General features: G+C 46.7%; 1 pseudogene; it reads left to right on the top strand.

Annotated features, from left to right (window-relative positions):
* Positions 1–24176, top strand: part of LOC142767753 (glutamate receptor ionotropic, NMDA 2B-like) — a 145671-nt pseudogene that overhangs the window by 74360 nt on the left and 47135 nt on the right.

Raw genomic sequence — 24176 nt, 5'->3', positions numbered from 1 at the left:
GGCCGGTCGGCGTGAATCTTTATCTATCGTTCTTTGTTGTTGTCCTTGTAGTCGAGTCTTGCCACAACGAGGTTGGAGCGCTTCGTCAAGTCAATGGTTCGAACGCTGTCTTCCGCATCGCCGCCTCACGACGTCTTCAGCAGATGGTGCCCCATTCTTCCGTGCCACTGCGTTTTGGTTGCAGACACAGCTTGTGTGTTCCCTTACGGTGGTGTATCGGTTACTTTACGCGAGCGTGGACACAGTCGTTCGGGCAGACACGGCGTCAGCGTTCACGGTCGAATGCCTCGCCACGTCCCGCCTCCCAGCCTGGTGGTCGTTCTAACGGATGTTGATGCGCTTGTCCCATCTTCGGTGGCCGGCATCTAGGAGCGTTTCCGGGGGGAATTCGCCGGCTACCTCTTACGACTTGTTCGGAGAGCGAGAAGCTTGTTTCTGTGCGTACGTGTGTGGGTTGTTCCGTGGGTGGGTTGGCGTCGAAGAGTGACGCCCAAGCTACGAGAAAAAGATGGTCCCACTTGGGGTACAAGAGAACAACTAACACTTTATCATTTGGCGGGAGTGTCTTTGTGAGCCATCTGTAAATGTTCAGCAGGGTTTATGTGTCAACGTTGCGTGCGGTGATTCTTTTCATACGTGAATGTCAGATTGCGAGTGTTGTTTGTGCATTGGTTGCATTAGGAGTAGTCTCGGCTTTGCAGGGGCGTGATAGACGTGTAGACGTGTCGTCGTATCATAAGCTGTCGGTGGGCTTTGTGAGGAATGAAGCGGGACAGGACCGCTGCATCTAGATGAAGGAGGCCCTGTTGCACTCTATATGTACAGTAACTTGTGGCAGTGGGTGAGAGTGGGAACGATCCACTGATTTATATACGAGAAAATCCGAAACTGTCACTCACGCAGTTCGATGATTGTAAAGGAATCCCCGCTTAATGAAACAATTACTTCTTTTGGGGGAATTTTTGTCATTTTTATAGAACTAAAGGGGTTTGAATGAGGTGGAATCGAATTGAAGACAATCTCTTTCACGCACACTTCACTCTGCGAAACGTGCCCTGTCTGTTGCCCAATTTATAACCTAAATATGACCAAATGAAAAAAATATTAGAGGAAAGTGGGAAAAAAGTACTTGTTTACTTCCGGTGGTATGCTCAGCCTACTTTTTTACATGCTCTTAAATGACTTCTAGTTCCTGCTTCCGGCGTCTGTACTTTATGCGGTTCGAAAAAGCTGTTTCTCATATCGAAAAACAAAGCGGTGACTTTAGGACAACTGAAAAAACAAAAAAGGCGAATTATGCTTTGTGGTAAAATGTCAAGATATGCTTTAAATTTGACAAAGTGCCCTCATAAGCGAGATTTCTCAGCATGAATTATGTGCTAACCGGTTTATTCTCAGACTTTTAGATCACGGCTCCTCTTCAGAACGCGTACGGAAGTAGGACGAGTAATATGAAAACAAACGCTTGCGTTTCCGCCCTAGTTTAGATGAACCAAACGGAAAATGTTCGCAAACCCTGCTTTATAAAGCCTCGTTCCTGATAGAGAAGTGAGCTTTCGAGAGAAATAATAAAGAATCAGCTTAAGCAACTGGACTTTCGCTCTAAAACTGTATTTTTTTTGTGGCCACAGAATGAAATAAAAAGGAAGTTAGAACCACACAAAATTTCAAGATGAAAGAGAGACCAGAAGGTGTAGCGGGAATAGCACAATTTCCTAATTTACTCTCTCCTTGAAGCCCGTGCTTGATTCACCCTTTTTTTTTCTTCCTTGCTTTCATTCTGTGTTCATCGCGATTCATTGAAAGGATGCGACGGACGCAGCTTCATTTGTTTCCCGAAGAGAAAGCGAGCCGTACGGAGAGCAATGAATTTCGCGCGTGTGGTGCTGCTTGTACAGAAAAGCGTTGTAAGAAGAGGAGGCAGGAGTGTCAGGAATCGGAAATGCGGAAAGCGCCAACCCGTAGCAAAATAAAAAACACGTTTCTTTCTATACTTTTCTTTTTATTGGTGGTCGTGAAGGTGACACCACTAAGGTTCAGAAGGAGAATCTCTTTGGGAGTGGTAGTGGAAGGCATCACTGCTTTTCATACACGAACACACTAGATAGAAGATTGTAAGACTTTTTTTTTCGAGAGGTGTGTGATTCGAAAGCAAACGTGCAAAAGCAAGACGAATGATGCGCTTTTTCTTCTAAAAAGAGCGGTGTTGTTCTTAACAAGGCCGACTGTCCCCTACTTGATCTTCTGTGTGCATTGGAAGACGTATGCGTGTTTGTGTGCATGTGAGGAGAGGGTGTTGGATGGATGGGTGGTTGCCTGTTTTTGTGTAAACGTCTACGCGAAAACACATGACGTCTTGAAAAGGAAAGCGAAGGGTGAATGATAGCAGAGGGGAAGCATTCGCAGTGCCACCTTCAGAGATACACTTTTAAAGTCCTGTTTTTCTTTTTTATCAAAAGCAATGTAAAAGGCGTGACGTGTTCGAAGTGTCGTCTAGGCGAGAAATCAAACTCGCTTTAGCCTCATTGAGCTTTCTTCCATCTTTTTTCTTTCGAGTAGTCTGTATATTCCTTCTTTTCGAACATGCACTTGGACGCCGAAATGGCATGATCGATTCACCGAGAAGCCTTTTGTATTTCGACATCAAGACCGAATGCCTGTGTTTTCGCAGGGACACACGATTTTGCCTTCACTGACGTTGTAACTCTTTTAGCTTCTTATAGAAAGGGTCTAACAAGAGTTTGACGCTGTGTCGTTGCACCAGCTGCTTCTCTAGGCTATAGAACTGCCCACTGTCGTGCTATACAAGTAAGTGTCTCTAGGAGTTTCTGTTGCCCGAAGTGAAGAGGGTGGATTGAAAAGGTGGGACCATAAACGCATTCGAGAACGCTGCTAACTCAGGCTCCGCCTATTACGACTCAGCTAATAGATAATAGCTTGCAAATTTCGGACGCCACTGCTTCTGATTAATCCCAGGTAGACGGTCGAATGGCCTCTTAGGCATTCTCCTAAAACGTTTCGACGGCGATTGCCCCTTTTCTTTTTTTCTTTGTCATGCGATCGTAATTGCAACTTATTCACACCTCCGTGTCTCTCTGAAAGTGCTCTGCACCTCACGTGGTTTTGCAGGGCCTCCGAGACCAGCCCACCTTGTAGGAACTGACAATGCCATGTGATGGCGTCGTCATTTGACGTCACCGACGTCTCTACCATATATTATTTATCCATTTTTTCTAATGTTTCGGCCTCGCCTGGTGTCACGTCGATAGTGAACTGCACGACCAAGTGGTGTCACTTAAATCGGGAGGATTAGCAGAAAGAGCAATAAAAGAAATGACGTTTTCTATTCGCAGAACCTCACATTTGGCGCCATCTTTCCGGACACCTCGCTGCTCAGCCAGCAGCGCAAGTACCAACAGAAGCTGCGCGACGGAGTCACCTCCATGACCCGTGGCGGCCGCGGGGGACTGCGTTTCATGCAGCTCTTCTCGGTGCAAGCCAAGGCCGTCCGCATGCCGCTTCAACCTACGCCCAAGTGAGTGCTGTCCGCGGGCAAGTGTGTGCGGATGCAGTGGAGATATCAACTACTGGAAATAAATAATGGGGGCTGGGAGGGGGGGGGGGGGGGCAGATGGCATTTTTGCCAAAGGAGCAGAAATGATACCATATGATGTGAAAGAGAAAGATGCGTAGAGATCAGCCTGGCTGAAAAAAAAATAGTCGTGTCTGATATACTTGTTTTCGTTAAGCGAAAAAGTGGACGGGGTGGGGGTGCAATTGATGCGAAGAGTAGAACACTAACTCTCAGTCGTATCAACAGAATGGCTAGCAAAGGGGTGCAATGTGCAGTCAAGGCCCGCAGACAGGGAGGTGGCGTGGTGAAATGAAAAAGTCTGTGAGAATGAAATCGACTGTGTTCCCACATGCGGAGCTTAAAGAAGAGATCGTTGTGAGGTAAGGTCGTCCTACAGCGGGCATAAAAAAAGCTGCTGACAGTGATTAGCCAACATGGTGTTCAGAGTAATTCAGTTCTTGAGGATTCCAGTCATAATTTATGCAGCACTGAGGAGCATTAACATGTGTCAACTAGTGCCAGTATGCGCCAGCATACAAGATGCATCCCCTCTCTCCATCCCCATCCTCTTCTATTATAGGTGACTGTTAAAACTGATTGATTGATTGATTGATTGATATGTGGGGTTTAACGTCCCAAAACCACCATATGATTATGAGAGATGCCGTAGTGGAGGGCTCCGGAAATTCGGACCACCTGGTGTTCTTTAACGTGCACCCAAATCTTAGCACACGGGACTGTTAAAACTGGCGCGAGAGAGACGAGAGTCTGAATATTTCACACCGGCAAGTTATTTTAGCGCGTGAACATAGGAAAAAAGGACAAGGAAGAGAGAAGGAGGCCCGACTACCAACTAACTTGAGTGTTAAAATTGATTTGTTTTAAAGGACAATAAAAAACATAAAGTTAAAACACAAGCGAAATGATGTATCAGTAGTCAAAGCACGTGTTACGAGCCCTCGATGGCTGGCTTGTCTCTTATCTTCGTAACTTTATCGTCTTTTTTAACACAAATACTTTGCCACTCGGCAAAATAAAGATAGTTGGATGTGAACACTCTTTCTGCCTGCTCTGTTATTTTTTTGTATGTTCGCGCGATGAGAAAACTTGCTAGTAGCCCTATCTTTTAGTCTTGTTAGTTTGTCACGTTTAAGCATTGATGGGGTACTTTTCCGGATATTGTCGGATTCGCCTCACATTGACGACAGTTGGCTTAGAGCTGTTACAGTCTCTGTGATAGGGTTAAAGTGCCGTCATTAAGGAATTGAACAACATATGGAAATTCTACATTGTCTAATACGACATCCCTGCTAGTGTGAAAATAATAAATACTTCAATTAGATAATGCCTATTCATCGTATAATGCCCAGAAGGTAAAAGGAACTTGACAAAGAACACTTATGATCTCCAGAGCTCTCTTTATATTAAGCGTATCACGTTTTTTTTCGTTTTTTTCTTTTTGCCGTAGAGATAGTTTACGGCTGTTGTGCGAAGACCTGCTTCCGGATGATGTTGTGGCGGTGCTGTACTTGACCAACTCGGCTGTGTTCGGAAGCAATGCGGCCTCTGTGCAGTACGTGCTCCAACTGTTGGGTTATCTTGGCGTTCCAGTCATTGCCTGGAACGCCGACAACATTGCTCTGGACCAGGTATGTCTGTCTCTCACGCTGGAAGCTTGCGCACAGTGGCTTCCTAGTATGCTCGGCTACGGCTTTACGACTCGGCATGCACGCAGGCTCTCAGTAGACGGTAGAATGAATGGTTCGGCGTAGTGTCTTCACTAAGTGCTTGCGAGCGCCCGCTGTGGCGATTTTGCGACCGATTGTGAAAGAAGAAGCTGGGATTTTTTTAACTAACCTGATTCACATGACTTCTTTGATCTTTAGCACTTGACTAGATATAGAGTGAACCAGATGTCCCAAACTTGGATTGGAAAAGGTGAACTTGTGGCATAAATGGACGGATTTACCCTGGGTTGCTGGACTTCATGGTGGAACATCGGTATTAGCTTCCATATTTGCAAGGAGAACAAATTTTGCCCAGAGACGAAAATGGATGACTTCGGTGCCAGGTTTAGTTTGTGAAAAGCGCGTGGACGTGTTTACAGATATTTTTGTTCCATAGAAGGAAGCTCAAGATTAGATATATGTAAACCTTTCATGGCATCGCTTCCACGCGTGATTAAGGCTAAAAAATCAATGCATATCCACGAGGTGAATGATGATGGGTGGGGTGAAACGTTGGAGGATTTCATCGATAAACCATGAACCATCTGCGATTGCGCCCACTACATCATCGAAGACGTGACAAACACTGTACATATTTATAAAAGAAATTTTATTATTTCTAAGTGGTAGCTCTACGTCGCTTCCGTTCTCGCTTCATTATAACGGATTTATGGTCGGTGAAGTGGTGGTTGAGCGATGGAGCGTAGTGAAGTGTTTACAAGTACGAAGTAGGGGGCAGTTTGCAAAGGTTGAACAATAGGCGGTCACGTACAAACAAGAGATCGACACAGTGGGACAATCTATGGTTCTTTTACGCACACCTGGATATAAGTACATTTCGTATTCGCTACTTCTCAACAGTATTTGCTTTATGGTACTCTTGCATTTCATATTGGCAACCTCTCAATAGTATTTGCTTCATGGTCGGTGAACTGGTGGATCGGTGATGGGCCGTAGTGGGATGTTTGCCAGGATGAAGTAGTGGGCAGTTGGGCGAAGGTGGTACTATAGGCGGTCACGTGCATACATACATGCATACATACATACATACATGCATACATACATACATACATACATACATACATGCATACATGCATGCATACATACATGCATACATGCATACATACATACATACATACATACATACATACATACATACATACATACATACATACATACATACATACATACATACATACATACATACATACATACATACATACATACATACATACATACATACATACATACATACATACATACATACATACATACATACATACATACATACATACATACAAGGGATGGACAGACCCACGGCTTTAGAAGCTAACTTTTCCCCTAAAACAATAATTATTTCACTTAAGAAGTTACGGATACAAACCAATGGTCAGCAATGTTGCCGCAAAAGTGCATCAGGTGTATTATTTTATCTAGACACGTCGTATCCTAATTCCTTCTGCTTGTTTTGCTGATTCACAGTTTGGCGTGCTTTAACGTGAATAGAATGCAGAAAAACAATGAAACATACTCTTTCTATTTCTTACAGGATAAATTTGCGCAAATTCGCGCAGGATCTATGATAGAGGTGACGCTCATAGCTCCGCTGGCGGATGATAGTGACAAATAACACTACTGAGACTCTCTCGAAAGATTTAGGGCAACTTACATTTTACTTCGATGAGAAAAACAATTATTGTACTAGTTGGTGACACCATGCGCATCGGACAACTAAAAAAGGTGTTAGTGCTTAAATACCTAAAGACAGCTGACTGTATCATCCATTGTAGTGATAGGTTTTGGCTGATTACTGTAGTAAAATAAAGAAACACGAATTAAAACTAATGTTACAAAACAGAATGAATTGCTTAACTTAAAGAAACACCACAGTTAAAGTATGACGAGACGCTTCATTCAGTTGTAAATACACAAATACTCTTTAAAAGACAGACGCTGTGTGAACTATGTACTAATTTTAGAGAGCATGGCATTGTTGGTTTTGCCTGGATCGTGCTCGGTTATCGGCATGTTGCATATTGTGTCTGTGGAACATGCACAGTGGTGTTTTAAGTGAGCATGCCAAGAAAATCACAATAATTACGAGTGCAACAGTATAAGTGTATAATTGTGCGTATCAGATGATGGTATTTACCATGTTTAACCAAGTTTCAGGAATACTTCTTTGCGTACTGCTCGGTTCATACAAACCAGTATCGCTGCACGAGGTAAAAAAAATAAGAAAGAAGGCAGTCAGGATGGAGCTTAGTCGGTGTATCATGACTCCCCTGTTTGTCTTGTCTGTTTGCACAGCAAGTTTAGGTTAAATTCAGTATAGTTGGTGGAGATTCAAGATTGGTGGGGTCGACCACTTAGGCTTGGCATTAAACGCAGTTCCTATAAAAAGAATTTAAGAAGAGGTGTGAAAGAGTTGTCGGGAATGCGTGCGCTTCAAGCATTTGGATAAGAATACGTTAGATTTATTGATTATTCAGTGGAAGGAAGAAAAGTGAAAAATTCTTGTGTGTGCCTTTAGAGCCCGAGTAAGTGGCCTACTTTGCTGGTATACAGCTCACGTATTATTAAATGTTGGGTGCTAAAGGTACCAAAAGATAGTCCTCTTGAACGTAGCTAAAACACCAAAACTTTCAAATAAAATACATAATAAAACATTCTGTTTGACGAAAAATCAAAGCAATGTCATCTGCATGGTAAGCAGGTGTTCTACCTCAGAGTTGTTGTACTGCTTGAAACTGCTTCGTAAAAAAAATAATGTTTATCACGTAGTTGAAGAAGCCTACCCAAATCATGTAATACCGCACTGCGGCAGCGTAGAAATTGTTCCAGCCGTCAAAACATGTGAGCGTTGTCGCGAGCCATTCACACTTTGTAAATGTCCCACCTATTATGATACTCTCATTTACTCATCATCAGCTGCAAGACCATCACCATAGTCAGCAGATGCGCCGGTTCACGTGTTGTCTTACAGCCGCGGAGGGAGGGAGACATTAGCCTATTACGAAAATGACGAAATGTGGCGTCGTGGGCATTCAACGATTGTACTTGCAGTAGGAATTTGGTATAGCTTGAAACGGCCAATGTTACGCTCTTGGTCGTTCGTTTCCCTACGGCACGGTCGAGGCACGCACTGACAACTCAAACAAGTCTTTCTATTCGGAAGGCAATGAGCTATGACGTTCCATCCTTGCATGTGAAGCTGAAGCCTCTTCCTATATAGTTTTACCACTATTTGGAGAATTGTTTTTACGTTCTTTTTTTCACAATATTTATTACACTTGTTTGTACCAGTACAAAAGGGGGCCCACTGACTGTTTGTACTTTCTGTTTTAATGGTAAGAAGTATTAAACAATGAATAATTAAATGTGCTATTGTTGGAACACCAGTGCTGACGCTTCGAAAAGCGCACGGCGCTGACGCTCTTTTCCTGAAAACTCGGTCTCGTGTGAACAGCCCCAGTGTTGTCGTTACTGAAAACCGTTAGATGGCGCTCGGCGGCCTCGCTAATGGTGGAGTTAGCGGGGCCTGAGAAAACCCCGACGGAGTATCAATTTCTCTCGGCAGGAGTTCGGGACGGGCGCCCGGGAAGTTGGTAATTATTATTTAGGAACATTCCGTGGGGAGCAGTCGGGCGAGTCCATTGTTCATGCGAACATACCCGTCGTGGCGCAGCGCTTTCCAATAAGGGAACCAGTTTCACCGCAGTAGCCTCGTCCTCTCACCCCTTTTACCAGTGAGACTCTTATGATAAGAATTCAGAGCACAAATACTTGTAAACAAGGGGGAGGGATAGTTTGCGGTGTTTTGGATTTGTTACGTGTTTTCTGTTCTTCTTGAAAACACGGAAAACATTCTCAGATCGTTTATGTTTTTGAAGCATGCAACAAATAGAGTCCGGGCTACTGTTGCAGGATAGAGGGGTCATGTATAGAAGTACTATAAGTGAACAATTTTTGTAGCCTTTCCCGTAAAAGCCCCAGGCGCAAATAATTAGGCATACTTTTACGAATACAGAATTTCTTTTCCTGTTCGTGCACCACGTATAAACGTTGACCTAAGAGGAAACTGAAAGGGAGGCTTCCCTTAGCGGCCAGCCGTAGTATGTTACAAACACTTGTGGAATTTCAAGGGGTTTTTTGTTGAATGAATTTCCGCTACAAACTGACCAACAATGCCCTGCACTTTCCCCGAAGGGTTTTTTTTATGCAAACACACAAAAAATGTGCCGGAAATCTCTATGTTAAAGCACTGTTACAATATGCCGAAAATATGGTTGATGTATGATTGTTCAGTTCACTTTGCTTCACTTCGGTGCTAGTAGCTTCATTCTTTGTCGAACTATAAATTGCCAAAAAATCCAACAGGTCAAGTAGCGGACCCTATGATTTTCGGAAATAATGCGCATAACCCGTCCTTATTCACATGATGCGAACCCGCGGAAGTTTCTTTGCTTTCTTTCTATTTTTCGTGACGCCAGCCCATACTCAGGCTGTGTGGGATGGATGGCTGGATGCAAAACATTATTGTAAGTCCTGTGGCGCACTACTCAACGCGCAGTGGGCCACTCCCACGTCTGGACAGTCAGGCGGGCCCTTGATAGTAGATAGGAATAGTTTTGTTATTGTTATTGAGATTTCAATCGAGTAAGCCGAACTTTGTGGTAGCTGATTGAGACACCGTACTACTACCTTTCCGTGGTCAACGGTACAGTACTTTTGCGTAAGCCTTCTTTCGAGAATTTTAGTTTGACTGCGCAGGGTGCCCTAGTCATCTTTAGCCAGAGATTTAAGATATATGCCGACACACGCAATGACGAAGCGATGAAATGCACGTTGCTGACTGTTACCTGCAGAGGGTCAGACTATATTTTGTGTTTTGATTGATTGCCTAGTTAGGTTACATTTATGACTTTTTAAGCAACAATAGTGGGCCATAAATTCTGATGAGACAGTTTTTTTATCGGTTTGCGAAACGTCCGGTTAAACGAATTGAAGCTTTATATGTGTTAATTTCCGGTGTTTTTTTGCTAACCACAAATTCCACGAAGTGCAAGAACTTCGCACACTACAAGCCAACCTGCGGGTCAGTGCGCACGATGACTCTCGTGCTTCCTAAAGTTCCTCGTGCGAACGACGATAGCATTTGCCCGGTTGTGATGTCTCGACAAGGCCGCGATGATTGTGGTAGCTTTTTAATGAACACGTTTCGCTATCGGCCAGAAAAGCGAAACTTGCTGCGACTGCTTATCGCTGTCATGAATCGTTGCGAGAGAAGCGTATAATTCGTACGCGGAACGTTAGGAAGCACCAGAATCACGGCACGCGTATAGGTGTGCACCTATACGGATGGATGGATGAATGCTTCGCCCCACTCTCCATCATTCAATCCGTGGATATGCTGTCATTTTTTTACCACTATTAAGAGAATTGTTTTTACGTTGTTTTCGTGCTATTTATTACACCTTTTTGTACCAGTACAAATGGAAGGCCCCTTTGACTGTTTGTGCTTTCTGTTTTTTTAATAAGAAGTATTAACCAATGAATAAATAAATGGGCTTTTTTTGTAATAACACTGTTGACGCTTCAAAAAGCGCACGGCGTAGACGCTCTTTTCCTGAAAACTCGGTCGCGTGTGAAGAGCCCCAGTGTTGCCACGCACTTTTTTGTATCTTGTGGGCATGGGTAGTTATCAGATAAACAATAACAAAGAACAGATATAACGTTTGAAACTGTAATTGTAAGTTTTGCGAACCGATCTAAACTTTCTCATTACAATTATTCACCCATCTTTCTTCCTTCGAACGTTAGTTAAAGTACCTTAATAAACAACTAATCGGAACACAAACAATAGTCCGACTCGCTCCTGGCATTGGTCAGCAACATGCATTTGGTAAAGTCGTCGTTTTGTGTGTCGGCTTATTTTAAATTCTGGCTATAAAGACAGCTGGGGCACTTTGTTTACAAACCGTGACTTACGTTTTGATGGGTTACTGAAGATTGTTTGTGAGGGGAAAAACGGCTGCAACACCTGCTCATCGAGAACGAAACCCCTGGATCACAAAGTGAATATTTCAGCGAACCATAGACGTTTTAAATTTTAATGTCGGCGTAAAGCAATGCCCGTTAGCTCATAAGTAGGTCATAGTACTCTACTTATTTTGTTTTGATGACCACACCTATGTGACTAACAGTTTTTGCATTGGTATTGTTGTTTCACCAAGTTCCGCAAGTTGTCACGATCAGCTTCGTCACCACCATCGAAGGATACTGTAAGACGCAAAAACGTAAAGTATAAAATATGAGCTCACAAACTGAAGTTTTTTAACAGCGCTTTATATTAAACATCTAGAGAGCATTTTCCTGGACGTTTCGTCAAAACCGAATCAACTAAAAGCTATGCCTGCTTCGCTCATTTTTGGGTGCGGGTTGTCGCCATGGCTTAAGAAACACATAGTGGGCCTGCTTTTTTTTGCGTAGTCGTAGCCGTAGCCGCGACTGCACGCGATGCTGCTAAGTGGGCTTGCCTTGCTTGTGGCTTAAGTGAGCTGTTTTTCATGCTACCCGCTATGGACTGCCGCCGCTGCTGCTGATCATGAATTCTGGCTTGGCTCGCCTCCGTCCAGACGCAGGTACTACATGCGTTACGCCTGGCTTCGTACGGGGCTTGTCTTGGCTACATCATAATGCGGCTCGGGCCGTAACTTTCTTGACCGTTCGGTACGAAGCACGAAGGAGACTGAGTGGGTGTCGATGCATGAGCGCAAAGCAAAACGTAACAGATATGTCGAAGATATTGCAATGCATGTAGCTGGCATGACCAAAGTGTGCATCTCATGAAGTCTCTCAGTGTCCCATTCTGGTGATTACTGATGAGAGGCTGATAGTATGAACATTGTTTCACTCCTGGATGTAAAGATTGTTTCCGAATTCCGCAGACTAAATAATAAAATCACGTATGGAGTGTCTATTGAACACTCATGGTATAATCTCTGTAGCAACAAATGTTGACATCAAGGTCTGAACGCTAAGAACAACAGTAATTTCTCTGTCTCTATATCTCCATTTCACCAGAACGGCTTCCGAAAACCAACAACAGTGTGGAAGTTTGATGGCCAAATTGGATATCACAAATTTGCGTTTCTCATTGAAGGTGGTTGAATGTAGCACTGAGTTGAACCACACTCTACCTAAATTGAATTGCGGTCAGATCTTGGACGCTTTTAAAATAAATGAAATATTACTCCTGGCTCTGATCAACTCGTATTTCATGAGTCTGCATGCTTGAAAAAGACAAGTTTTCCTAAGAATAATGCACGAACATGGGAATTTAAATAAAGTGATAGATTGCATGAACACATGGGTCTTGCTCTCCGACGAGCCGTCGGAATGAAACTGCTTTATGATATGTCAAATACAGCTCAATTACTTTAATAAACAATGCTGAAACAAGCACTGTCATTAAAAACCATAGTAACGTAATTTGCTTCATCCCAACTCACTACATCTCACAGCCGCGCATATTCTTCCTCCTCCTCCCGTGTTTCTGTCTCTGCCGCGTGGCGACAGAGGGCGTCCCAGGCGCGAGTCTTGCAGCTGGCGCCATCTGTTGTTCACCAAGTGGCGGCCATCTTCGCCATCCTGGAGCGCTACTCGTGGTTCCAGTTTGCCGTCATCACCACAAATCTCGGAGGACACGAGGACTTTGTCCGCGCAGTCCGGGATCGGCAGTTGGAGAGCAGCAGTCTCAGGGCAAGGTATGTCGTACATTGCGATTATCTGTTGGTCTAAAAAGAAGTTATACTTACTGAATGAACAGAAAGTGTACTCAAGTTGTCAATGTATACGTAAGCGTTTTGTGACAAGCCGATAGCTTTAGATGACCCATCAAACACTAAAAGGGACCAGCGGCGTCTGTGGCATTCATAGTGTGTCATACAGGGAAACTCTATGGTGGCGGCAGAGTCCACTCGATTGCTTCAGTGCTCTAACAGTTGTTTGTTAAGTGGTCAAATCTATCTTTGTTCCACTTAACGATATACCAACATTCTGCTTCTATGTGATTTCGATTAGCAAAATAATGAAACATATAAAATAATAAGTATAGGCTCTCAGGCATCAGCAGAAGTGCAGTTTTCTGTATTTATTAAATGTGATTAAACTTTACTCAATGTTCGTCACTTAATCAGTTTTCTTTTTTATTCCTTATTTTAATAAAGAAATTGCACTTGTACTCGAACGAAAGATATTATGTTACTATCACTGCACATGATCAAACACTACGATCTCTGTTTACCTTTCGACCATGCAGGTATTCAGTCCTGGAGGTTCGCACATTCCGTGGCCGTACTCGCCAAGAGTTTCGCCGGCAGCTCGAACCAGTCGCTGCCGGGGAAGCCCGCGTGATCCTCCTCTTCGCCAGCAAGGACGACTCGCGGGAGCTTTTCGCCGCCGCCTCACAGCTAGGAATGACGGGAAAGAACTACGTCTGGATTGTCACCCAATCCGTCATCGGAGCACACCCGGGGGTGGCGCCACCAGAGTACCCAGCAGGCCTGCTAGGTGAGTGAGCTGTCGTACTCATATAAAAGAGCGAACGTGAATGTGTTCTAGGTGTAACGTTTGGCAACTTGGAACTTTCAACAAGGCTTCTTCCCTCGGGAATAAAAGAAGGTATACATGGAGCAGAGAACAAGAAATGACAGATTATAAATAAAATTGAAGCTTTGTTAACAGTCATTGAAAAGTGCGCAAGTGTTTGAAACCCACGCGCACAAAATGCCTAAAGAAAACCAAACAATAAAAAGGCCCCCGCATTTTCTGACGGGAGAACTAGAGTAAGTGCGTCGCAGGGGGGAGGGGAGTTACCGCGTGAATGTTGCGTAATCGGGCATGGTTTGGGAATGCTTAATTGTTATTAGGGGCGAAGCTCCTTATAGCGGCACCCGTTCGTCCCCCGTAGTATGTAAGAAGTATAACATTTTGACCTCCAAGGTGGTGCCGGCGAGAGACTTCTTCTGTGCGTTGTTGAACAATAAATAATAGTGCTCAATGTACATGTCAATGGCTGCTAATGGGGAATGAGAGAAAGGAGCATTCGGCTTTTAGTTAACGCGCAGGCTGCGATCACCATTAGCAGCCATTGGCATGTACATGGAGCACTATCTGACAAGAAAGGGTTGCTACGTTATACTCGCTGGGTGTAACCTCCTTAGCTTTAGAAAGGTTTAGTGAGCGTTGAGCCGCAGGGCCATGAATACAATGAACTTGTATATACCATGAATGAACTCGAGGTGGTTAAAAATGGGAAATAGATACGAAGCGCAAGCCGTAAGAAAGTAAAAGCCGAATTCTCCGCCTCTCATTTCCCATTAGCAACCATTGGCATGTACATTGAGCACTATCTGACTGAAAAAGTTTGCTACGTCATACTCGCTGGGCGTAACTTCCTTGGTTTTCGAAAGGTTTAGCGAGCGTTCTGCCGCAGTGCCATGAATACAGTGAACTAGTATATACCATGACCTCCAGGTGGTTAAAGGTTGGAAGTGGACCCGAAGCGCAAGCCGTAAGAAAGTGTGCGTGTGCCACCTCTCGTTTAGTCCTTGGAATGTCCGCTGGATGGCGGTGCTTATACATGGGGAATATATGATGAAAAGATGCGAGATGGTGGTACTTGGAGTGTTGAATAGATGGACGAACGGACACATAGACAGATGCATAGATGGACGCATGAACGGACGCAGGAGCGGCTGCATGGACGAATGCAGGGACGGACGCACGAACAGACGCACGCATGGACGGGCTGATGGACGCATGGACGGTCACACTGATGGACGCATGGACGGACGGAACCAAGAACGAATGGACGGACAAATTCTTCGCCCCACTCTCCATCATTCACTCCGTGGATATGCTGCCATTTTTTTTGCCTTTATTACTCCTATTTATTGCATGAAGAAGCGTTGCATTCAACGAGTGGTGGGACGGTGATGTGCGAACCAGTGAACGGTTGGGCAGCGCGAGCAGTTGGTTTTCACTACCAGGCGCTGCTTGCGTCGGCCTTGCGAGGCGAGAGAGGGAAAGAGGGGTAGCGACAGTTGGTGCGTGACGCGAGCATGCGGTACGAGGCACGAGCATGCGCAGTGGGAGCTTGCGCAGTGGGGGTGCCGATGCCACCTACAAGGCTAGATGTTCAAGTAGGTGCGACTATTCACCTTTTCATAAACACCTCCCTGGGCGCCGCCATAGCCCTCCTTGGGCTGTGCAAATTGGCGCGTCCCCTCGAAAATGCACTGGAAACGCTGCGCCCTTAGCCTTTGTAGTCCGGCGCACAGCCCAGCATGGCAGTGTTTTTTTTTCCTTCCTATGAAAAGGTGTATCACATGTTTCGCATTTAGAAATTACACCATTTCCTGGTAAAGGTATAGAGTTTCCTAAATATACACTACAGGGAACTCTGGCGTCGGTGTCTATAGGAGCTCCAACGCACGGCGCTTCAGCCAAGGAGGTTTTAAGCTGCAGTGAGCATGGGAATGATACATATTTGTCTAATCACACATATTTGTCTAATCTTCGTACATCTGGCTCCATGTGCGTTCGTGCGGCTTGAAGCTGTTTTCTCACGAAACAAATACAGGGTAACTCTATGACCAGCAAACTTTCAGCGGTTCCGCTTCACCAACTCATACTTTTAAGCTTACCATTTCAAATCGTGTCACCAAGTTCGAAAGATTTCGTTTTTTTTTTCCTTCGCAACGAAACCGAAACACAGCTATAAACGAAGCCACAAGTACGATTCGCCCCCTGCAAGTACGAAGGCTAGGTAAATCCGTGTGCAACCCATAATTACCATAATCGCTGAACAATCGAAGTACCAGAGTCCCCTCTTGTTAATTTTAGAAAACTATGTATGTCTAAAGAGAACCATGTGTATACATACGAAGCAGCGGACGCTAATGCTGACACAGGTGGTGGTGTTAATGAGTGTTCACCGCGGCGTTGCGCAGAAGATAAACCTGGGAAGGCGCAGGGCAGGCAGTGATGAACCGGTGTTTCCTCCGACTGCGGCTAATGGGCAATAAGAAATGGAAGGCTCTGATTGGACACAGAGACCCGCAGTCAATAGAGTTTCCTCAAATGAACTAGAGGGGTTCTGGCTCTGCGATCGTTCAGCGACCGTGGGAATGATGGGTTGTACACCGATTTGCCTAGTGTTCTTACTTGCGGGCGGCGATTCGCATTTGTGGCATTGTTTATTGCTGTGTTTCTGGTTCTTTTTTTTTTTCGAGGGAAAAAAACGAGCCCTTTTGAACTTCGTGACCTGATTTGAAAAGCTAAGCTTCAAAGAATAAGGTGGTGAAGCACAACAACTGAACATTTTCTGATTTTCGTTTTGTGAGAAAGCATCCCCAAATCACAAGAACATACATGGAACCAGAAGTGCGAAGATTAGACAAATCTGTGTACTAGCCATCATTCCTACGCTCCCTGAAGCACCATGTGCTGCAGCTCCCACAGACACTATCGCCAGAGTTTCTCCCAGTGTATATTTAGGAAACTGTATGCCGCTGTTAACTCGCACGCTGCGATTTTATTATTGTTCAATAACGCGCAGGACAAATCTCCGGCCGGCATTACTTTCAAGTCGGTGTTTTCAATTCAGAAATCCGCTAGCAGATACTGCCTGCTTCGGCGTTGCAAGGCGAGATATCAGACGAGAGGTGGACAGAAGGCGAGGGCCCATGAGCAATGGGCATTTAAACGACGCGCGGAGAGATGCCTAGGGAAGAGAGAGAAGGGAGCGAGCGTTGGTTAGAGCTGCCTGCGTTGCGAGGTGGGAGAGGGGGAGGGACCAATGCCTAAATTTTTCTTACACCGTGGCCTCATCACCCTGCCAGGGGAAAACCTTACCATAAAGTCTGCGTGTAAGTAAGTGATTCTTGAAAGAAACAAAAGAAGATAAAAGTGAGCCCCGTAACTGTCTGCATCATGTGCGACACCTCAACAGTAGCTCACAAGGGAGGGGGGGGGGTAAGGAGAGATTGAAAGGATAAGATTAAACGTTATAGAAGTAGAGATAGGAGGAAGGAAAGAGCGTAGTGCAGAGAGAGCGACACCCAGAGGCGAGGGGAAAATAGAAAAGATGGACACGGTCGCTGAAGACCGAGGACGGGGCACCACTCAGCGAGAGCTCTTGTGGTCGTCAGGAGCTTGCATAGGGCGAGCCAATCGGCCAGAGCTTCGCTCTCGACGGAGATCGCGGGGGCCCAACCGGTCGGCACGAAATCCAGCGAGCGAGTCCGTCTGCGTGGCTCATAGCATCCATCCATACCGAAAATGAAGCATTGAGCAATGCGTCCGCTTCTCCTGTAAGTATTGCCGCGTTTCCTTATACCGTTTCCCGCTTACGCTCGCTACGCGAAAAGTTGTTGCCGACAAACAGAGAAGACATGACGCGCGTTGATTTTTTTCTCTAATCAAGCAGTGAAGTTCAATAGCTCTAACACGATGCAAGTAGGCGGCCCTAGTCGAAGTAATCAATAAAGTTGTCTAACTGCCTACCTGGCGTGCAATCAGGCGTGCTCCTCTGGCTATCACACCGCTTTCTTTGGTTCTGCTTTCACTTTTAACTGCTACAGCTCTACTGAGCGTCAACGTGGATGTATTCGCGAAAAACGGTGCTTTAGCTGTCGAACACGAGCATCCATTGCATAAGCTCTTTTATACTAATGCACGACTCGCTCTCTGGATTTCGTGCCAACTGGTTGTGCCCCCGCGATCTCCGACAACAGCGCAGCTCTGGCTGACTGGCTCGCCCTACGCCATCTTCTGATGATGATGATGATGAAAAACATTTATTATAAAAGAGAGAGGTACGGGGTCAAAGCATGACCCCGCTACAGGGTCGGCGTCCTTAGTCCGGGACACCGCATGACGAGGCCCCTACTCGCGCCCGTCTCACCAGAGCCCGTTGAGACTCTAGTGATCAGCAGTTGAGGAGGGCAGTCTCCCATGACTCTCGGGAAGGGGTAGGGGAAGGGGGTAGGTGGGGATTTTTCGGACATGCCCATACCATGTGGAAGATATCACACGCCTCGCCACAGTGTGGGCACCGCCCATTTGTGTTCGCATCGAAATGTTTTAGGATTGCAGGACAGAGTAGAGTACCTGTCTGCAGGCGCCTTAAGCCTGTTTCACATGCGAGCGAACGAGCGGCGGCGGTCGCGGCGATGAGCGGCGGGAGGACGCGCGGACGCGCGTTCGTTTCACATGCGCCGCTGCTACCGCTGCTGTTGTGCTACGCCCGCCGCTCTAGCGGGCAGTGTTGTCCGCGGAAGGCGCCGGTCAACCACTGTTTTCAGTGGTATCTGAAAGCCGTGATCTCCTCCAAGTGTCCTTCATTTGGCGCCCCTGTGCTACGAGGTTCATCATCAATAGCCGCTCGACTTTTACGCGTCTGTAAACTGAACTAGTTTTAAGAAGTATCTTCCAACAAATAAGCAACGTTTGTAGTTGCTTTTTGTTTTGTCCTGGCTTTTTCACGTATGATTCTTGTTGCGCGCTCATATAACTGATATAACTGACCATGGAGAAGCAAAAAAAAAAGAGTTTGCTTGTATGGTTTTTTTACACAGCTGTTCCAGCTAGGTGAATGCTTAATAACTGCGAGCGCGTTTTGCGCAGCACTTCCCATGTTTCTCCAATTCACTGCTTTTGCTTTCAGTGATTTAACATTGGGACACTGAACGAGGTTTCTGTCAGCCCATTATACACAGCTCGAAAATTTTATACCTAAATTTTTGTACCTGTTCCCTCGACTCAAAACAAGGGTCTTTATAAAAACTTTAAGTAGTAAGCTTCGGCAGTGTTTGTGGTCACCCTGTGGCTCATGCAAACACAGCCTTCATTGGGATTTTCTGAATGGTCTACATATGTTATGTTCTGGCGCTCGGATTCGTATGCTTCCACCCTAGAGAGTAAGCCGCTTAGATTTTTCACTAATTCAGTAAGGCACTCCAGGATGAAGAGTTTCATCAACGGCAGGTAGCATAATATACGTGATACGCTCATTGTCCCGGTTCTTTGGCTGCTGTAAGGGACTACGCAGCCATTCTTGCTTTAGCTTGCATTTGCGTCCATAAGTGCTGCGGTGGTGAGCAGGAAAGCCGAAGTATCACATCATTTCACACAACACACCTTTGCCGTCGGGACATAGTGACATTCAATTGGTAGCATTCGACCGTGTAATTTAGATGCATGTTTCTAGGCATGAGTTGCTGCCCTGGTGCCTGAAATCAACGGCTGTTCTTCGTTATCTACGCAGTGTATGTTGTGCTCGCGGCCGAACATCTATTTTCGCCTAGCCAGCCACCCATTCCTGCACTGAATGTCACGGAGAGAAGCTGGTCAGTGTGGCAGGACCTGACGACAGCGTGCAAACTTGAGTGCTCTGCGGTGCAATTGCTCATTGCGAGAAAAGCGTCGCAGAGGACGCGGACAAGTCAGCCAGGGTTTTAGTGAGAATTCAAGGTGTTGTTGAAGGGGAGAACAAAAATAAAGGCCCCTGATGAGTGCCTTATTTCCCCGAACCATGACAGCAAGCTTCGCGCCCCTTCTTTGTTGAGTCACATCCCGAAATTCCTTTTCAGTCACCTGCGTGGAATGCTATTTCTCAAGTCCACTACCGTAGAAGCCGTCCTTGCTCTCTCGTTCGTGTGAAGCCTTTCATCTATGCACCACTACACCAAATGTCATCATTTGTTAAACCAGCAACTATTCCTGCGACATAATAATGTTATTGAAATAAAAATAATGTTATAGTAATGTTATCGAAATAAAAGAAGGCACCGCACGCGATTGTCACTACGGCGAAAGCATCGTCGAGAGCAACGAAAGCAAAACAGCTGCACTCCGACCTCACCAGTGAACATGGCCAGTTCAAGCCGCGACGTTTACTTTATGGAAGTATGCGAGCTCGGCAATTTCTTCCCAAAGAATGCTCTTCTTATGGTTCTTGCGGAAATCCTTCATTTTGACGTTCGAAAGAAGAGATCGTTTCAACACTTCTATCAGCGACTTGTTGAAAGCAGTGCGAAACATTTGTGAGCCGGGGAGGGGACGGATGTCGTCTGCTACTCAGTCGGAGCGAGTTGTTCTGTGGAACCAGTTCCTCGCAGCGCGCGCGTCAACTTCTCGACTCCACCCCCGTCATCACGTGTCAAACGACATCACTGGTCGCTCTGCCGCTTGTGCCGCTAGCGAATTTTTCCAACTCGGGCGAATTTCACAAGGGTGTCTAGTCGCCGCGGTAAAACCCTGTTTTAGCCTCCCGCGGCGGCTGCCGCCCCGCTCTTGGAGCAAAATCGCTCGCATGTGAAACAGGCTTTAGAGTTCGCTCTTCCGCCTTACTCAGCCCCTTTGCAGGAGCCGGGTAAAAGCGGTGAGTGTCGCGATACTAGGTCAGAATTTCTTTGAACCGCGGCAGCGGTGTATTGGCCTCGTCATAACAGCCAAGGTGAGGAGCCCGGTGGGTAAGCGCTCGGGCGGCCGCGTCAGCGGCCTCATTACCTCGTAAGCCCTGATGGCCAGGAGCCCATACGATGCGTTTCGGTGCTGGATCAGCGAGAGCCCGTTTTAGAATTTGGCTGGCTAGGGGGGATATCTCTCCTACCAAGTAATGAGCACATGCTTTCCGGGAGTCCGTGATGATAACTTTCGAGTTGGGGTCCCCAGCAGCAAGCGCTATCGCGACTTGCTCAGCGCGCTCTGGATTTTGTGCTCGGAACGAGAGCCCATTGACATGCTTTTCCCGGTGAACTACACAGGCCGTGTAAAATCCCGTGGGCGAAGGCCCTGCTATATCTACGTAGAATACACCAGGTCGGGAGCCGTGTTGCCTCTCAAGCGTCCGAGCCCGCGCCTGTCTTCTGCTTTCGTGCGTGTGCTTATCCATGTTACTGGGGAGTGGAGAGACCGAGAGCATATGCCGCCACAGTTCCGGAATACGCTCCGCCTCCTCTGCAGTGCAAGTGTGCTGTATATGTAAGCGGTTGAGCAGGCGGCGCCCGGGAGCCGCGTATATTGATTCGCGGCACGAGCCGTGTATATTGATTCATAAGGTGGGCCTCCCGCAACTCCTGGTAGGAGTTGAGCACACCTAACGCCCTCAGTTTGGCGTTGGAAGTGGCCACCGGGAGATCCAGAGCTCGTTTAGTAGCCTTACGAATGATGGCACCTATTCTTTCGTCTTCTTGCTTGTTAGTGCGAAGGTATGGGACGGCGCAGAGGATCCGGCTAGTCATGAAAGCATGGGCGAGCCGAAGCGCGTCCCTGCCCCGCAGACCACCCCGCTTGTTGGAAACGCGGTGGATCATGCGCCCTACCTGTTCGCCTATTCTCTTGAGTTTCGCTATAGTGGAGTCCGGTCTGAGTCTGTGGTGAATGAACAGATCCAGAATCCGGAGCTCCTCCACCTCTCTGATGGGAACCCCAGACAGGGAGATGTGTATGGCTGACTTATCTCTTGGCTTCGCTCTAACGTGCAGAAGCTCTGATTTGTTTGGAGCACATTGGAGTCCACAATCGTTGGCATACGCCTCGACTATGGACGTGGCCTGCTGAAGGCATTCCTGCATTTCACCAAGGCTCCCTTCAGTGGTCCAGATTGTATTATCATCGGCATATACTGCGTGTTGTGTGCCTTCCACCCTAGCCAATTCGCTTGGAAGGCGCATCATAGCAATGTTGAAAAGGAGCGGTGATAACACTGCTCCCTGTGGGGTACCCCGTGTTCCCATAACGTACGGGCCACATTCCTCGTCCTGATGCCGACAAGAGCTCTCGCCGAGTGGTGCCCTGCCCTCGGACTCCTGCGACCGTGTCCATCTTTCCTATCTCCTCTTTACTTCCGTCGTTCTCTGTCGTTCGCTGTCCCTGCGCCTCACTCCATCCTCTCTATCTCTTTGCCTTTTAATCCTATCCTTTTAATCCCCCATTTACCCCCACCCCTCGCGAGCTACTGTTGAGGTGTCGTACTCAGATGCAGACAGTTACGGGGCTCACTTTTCTCTTCTTTTCTTTTTAAGAATCACATACAAATGTACATACAGTAAGCACTGAACTTTTTTTATAAAGAGACGTTTTACTTATTGTTACACCGATTGTTGACGGAGGGATCAACCATGTTTTTTTCATGTTTTTTCTATTACGCGAAAGAAATAATCGTGAAATAATATTGTTACGCATGCCTTGGAAGAAAACGAAGATGGGTGAACATGCTGGCTGCCCCAAGCTGGAGGAAGAAAGAAGACGACGACACTGCGATCATCGACCTGTTGGCCGCTCCGGCGCTTCTCTTTGCGACCAAAATAAACGGCCCCCTTCAGCAGTATACGTCCTGGTCCTCCTTGTGCGTAACAGATTGGTAGAAGCGTGCTGGGTAAGACAAGCCCAACGACGGGAGCTTCACTACCTGTACTACGCCGCAGCCGCCGCCTTGCCGGACTCCAGCCTGCGCCGATCGTAATGGCCCAAGATCAGCCATCTAACGCTTCAAAACCAACTCCAATGGGTTCCGTGCCCTACTACCGAGTCCCGCCAACCTTTGGAGGAAAATTGGGAGAGGATGTCGACGCGTGGCTCGTCCAGTACAAGCGAGTCAGCAAGTCCAACGGCTGGGATGCCGCCGCTCAGCTCAGCAATGCGGTCTTTTGCCTTACGGATACTGCGCTTGTGTGGTACGAAAACCACGAGGACACACTGACGACGTGGGACGTTTTTGTTGCAGAGCTGAAAGCGTGTTTCGGCGACTCGAGCGTCAAAAGGAAGCGGGCAGAGCAGACATTGTCTCAACGCACGCAGCTTCCAGGTGAGACATGTACCACGTATATAGAGGATGTGCTGAAGCTCTGCATGGTGATCAGTGATCAGATGTCAGAAGACGACAAAGTAGGGCATTTGCTGAAAGGCATAGCCGAAGATGTAAATATTTTCTCATCGGAAAAGAGCACCTGAGCTAGGTGTCCGACGTGATTCGGCATTGCCGAACTTTCGAACAGCTGAAAATGCGCAGGATTTCTCCAAAGTTCGGCCGGCTCACAAATGATACAACGGTTGCCAGCATCGACACGAGCACCTGCCCACACCTGTCCTCGACGATTCGAGAGATTGTTCGCGAAGAACTTTTTCTCTATAGAGAACAGACGCATTCAGCAGTTGATCACCATTCTGTAAACGACCAACGTTCGGTATATGTGCCACGTGAGGCTGTGACTGCGCCGCCGCCTTCTACGACCCCTTGGCAATCGATGGTTAGTGCAGCAGCTGTTGAGTACAGCGCACCCCCACAGCCAAGGAGAGCACCGCGCTTGCCAGCTCTTCGCCATGACCGATGCCCCCAGCGTCCGCCTTCTTCGCGATGCCCGGTCTATCCCTATGATATACGGAACTAACCGACCCACTACGCCAGGGAAGACGATGTTCAATTCATCGACGAACAAAGAGAGTTTCGATCTCTCACGGTTTGCTACTCCTGTGGTGTACCAGGACATATTTCGCAATTTTGCAACCGTCGACGTGTAGCCCCATGGTATGGCTACTCACCACACTTTGCACGGCCTTCCGAATGACTTCGCGATGACCCGCGAGCAACGTACTATGGCCCACCACAACACTTCACACGATCGTCTGATCGACTGTACGACGACCCTAAGGTAACACACCTGCTGCCTCGCGACGACTACTGGACACGCAGCTTCCGGAACCACTCACCTACATCTGACAGGAGCTTGACGCCTCCACCGCCTCGTGTTCCCCGTTCTCCTTCACCACGGCGTCGCAACACGTCTCCTTTGCCACAGGAAAAC

This window comes from Rhipicephalus microplus, chromosome 7 (assembly GCF_043290135.1).
Source record: "Rhipicephalus microplus isolate Deutch F79 chromosome 7, USDA_Rmic, whole genome shotgun sequence".
Lineage (NCBI taxonomy): Eukaryota > Metazoa > Arthropoda > Arachnida > Ixodida > Ixodidae > Rhipicephalus > Rhipicephalus microplus.
Note: the sequence above shows the minus strand (reverse complement) of the source record. Positions and strands in the feature narration are given on the sequence as shown.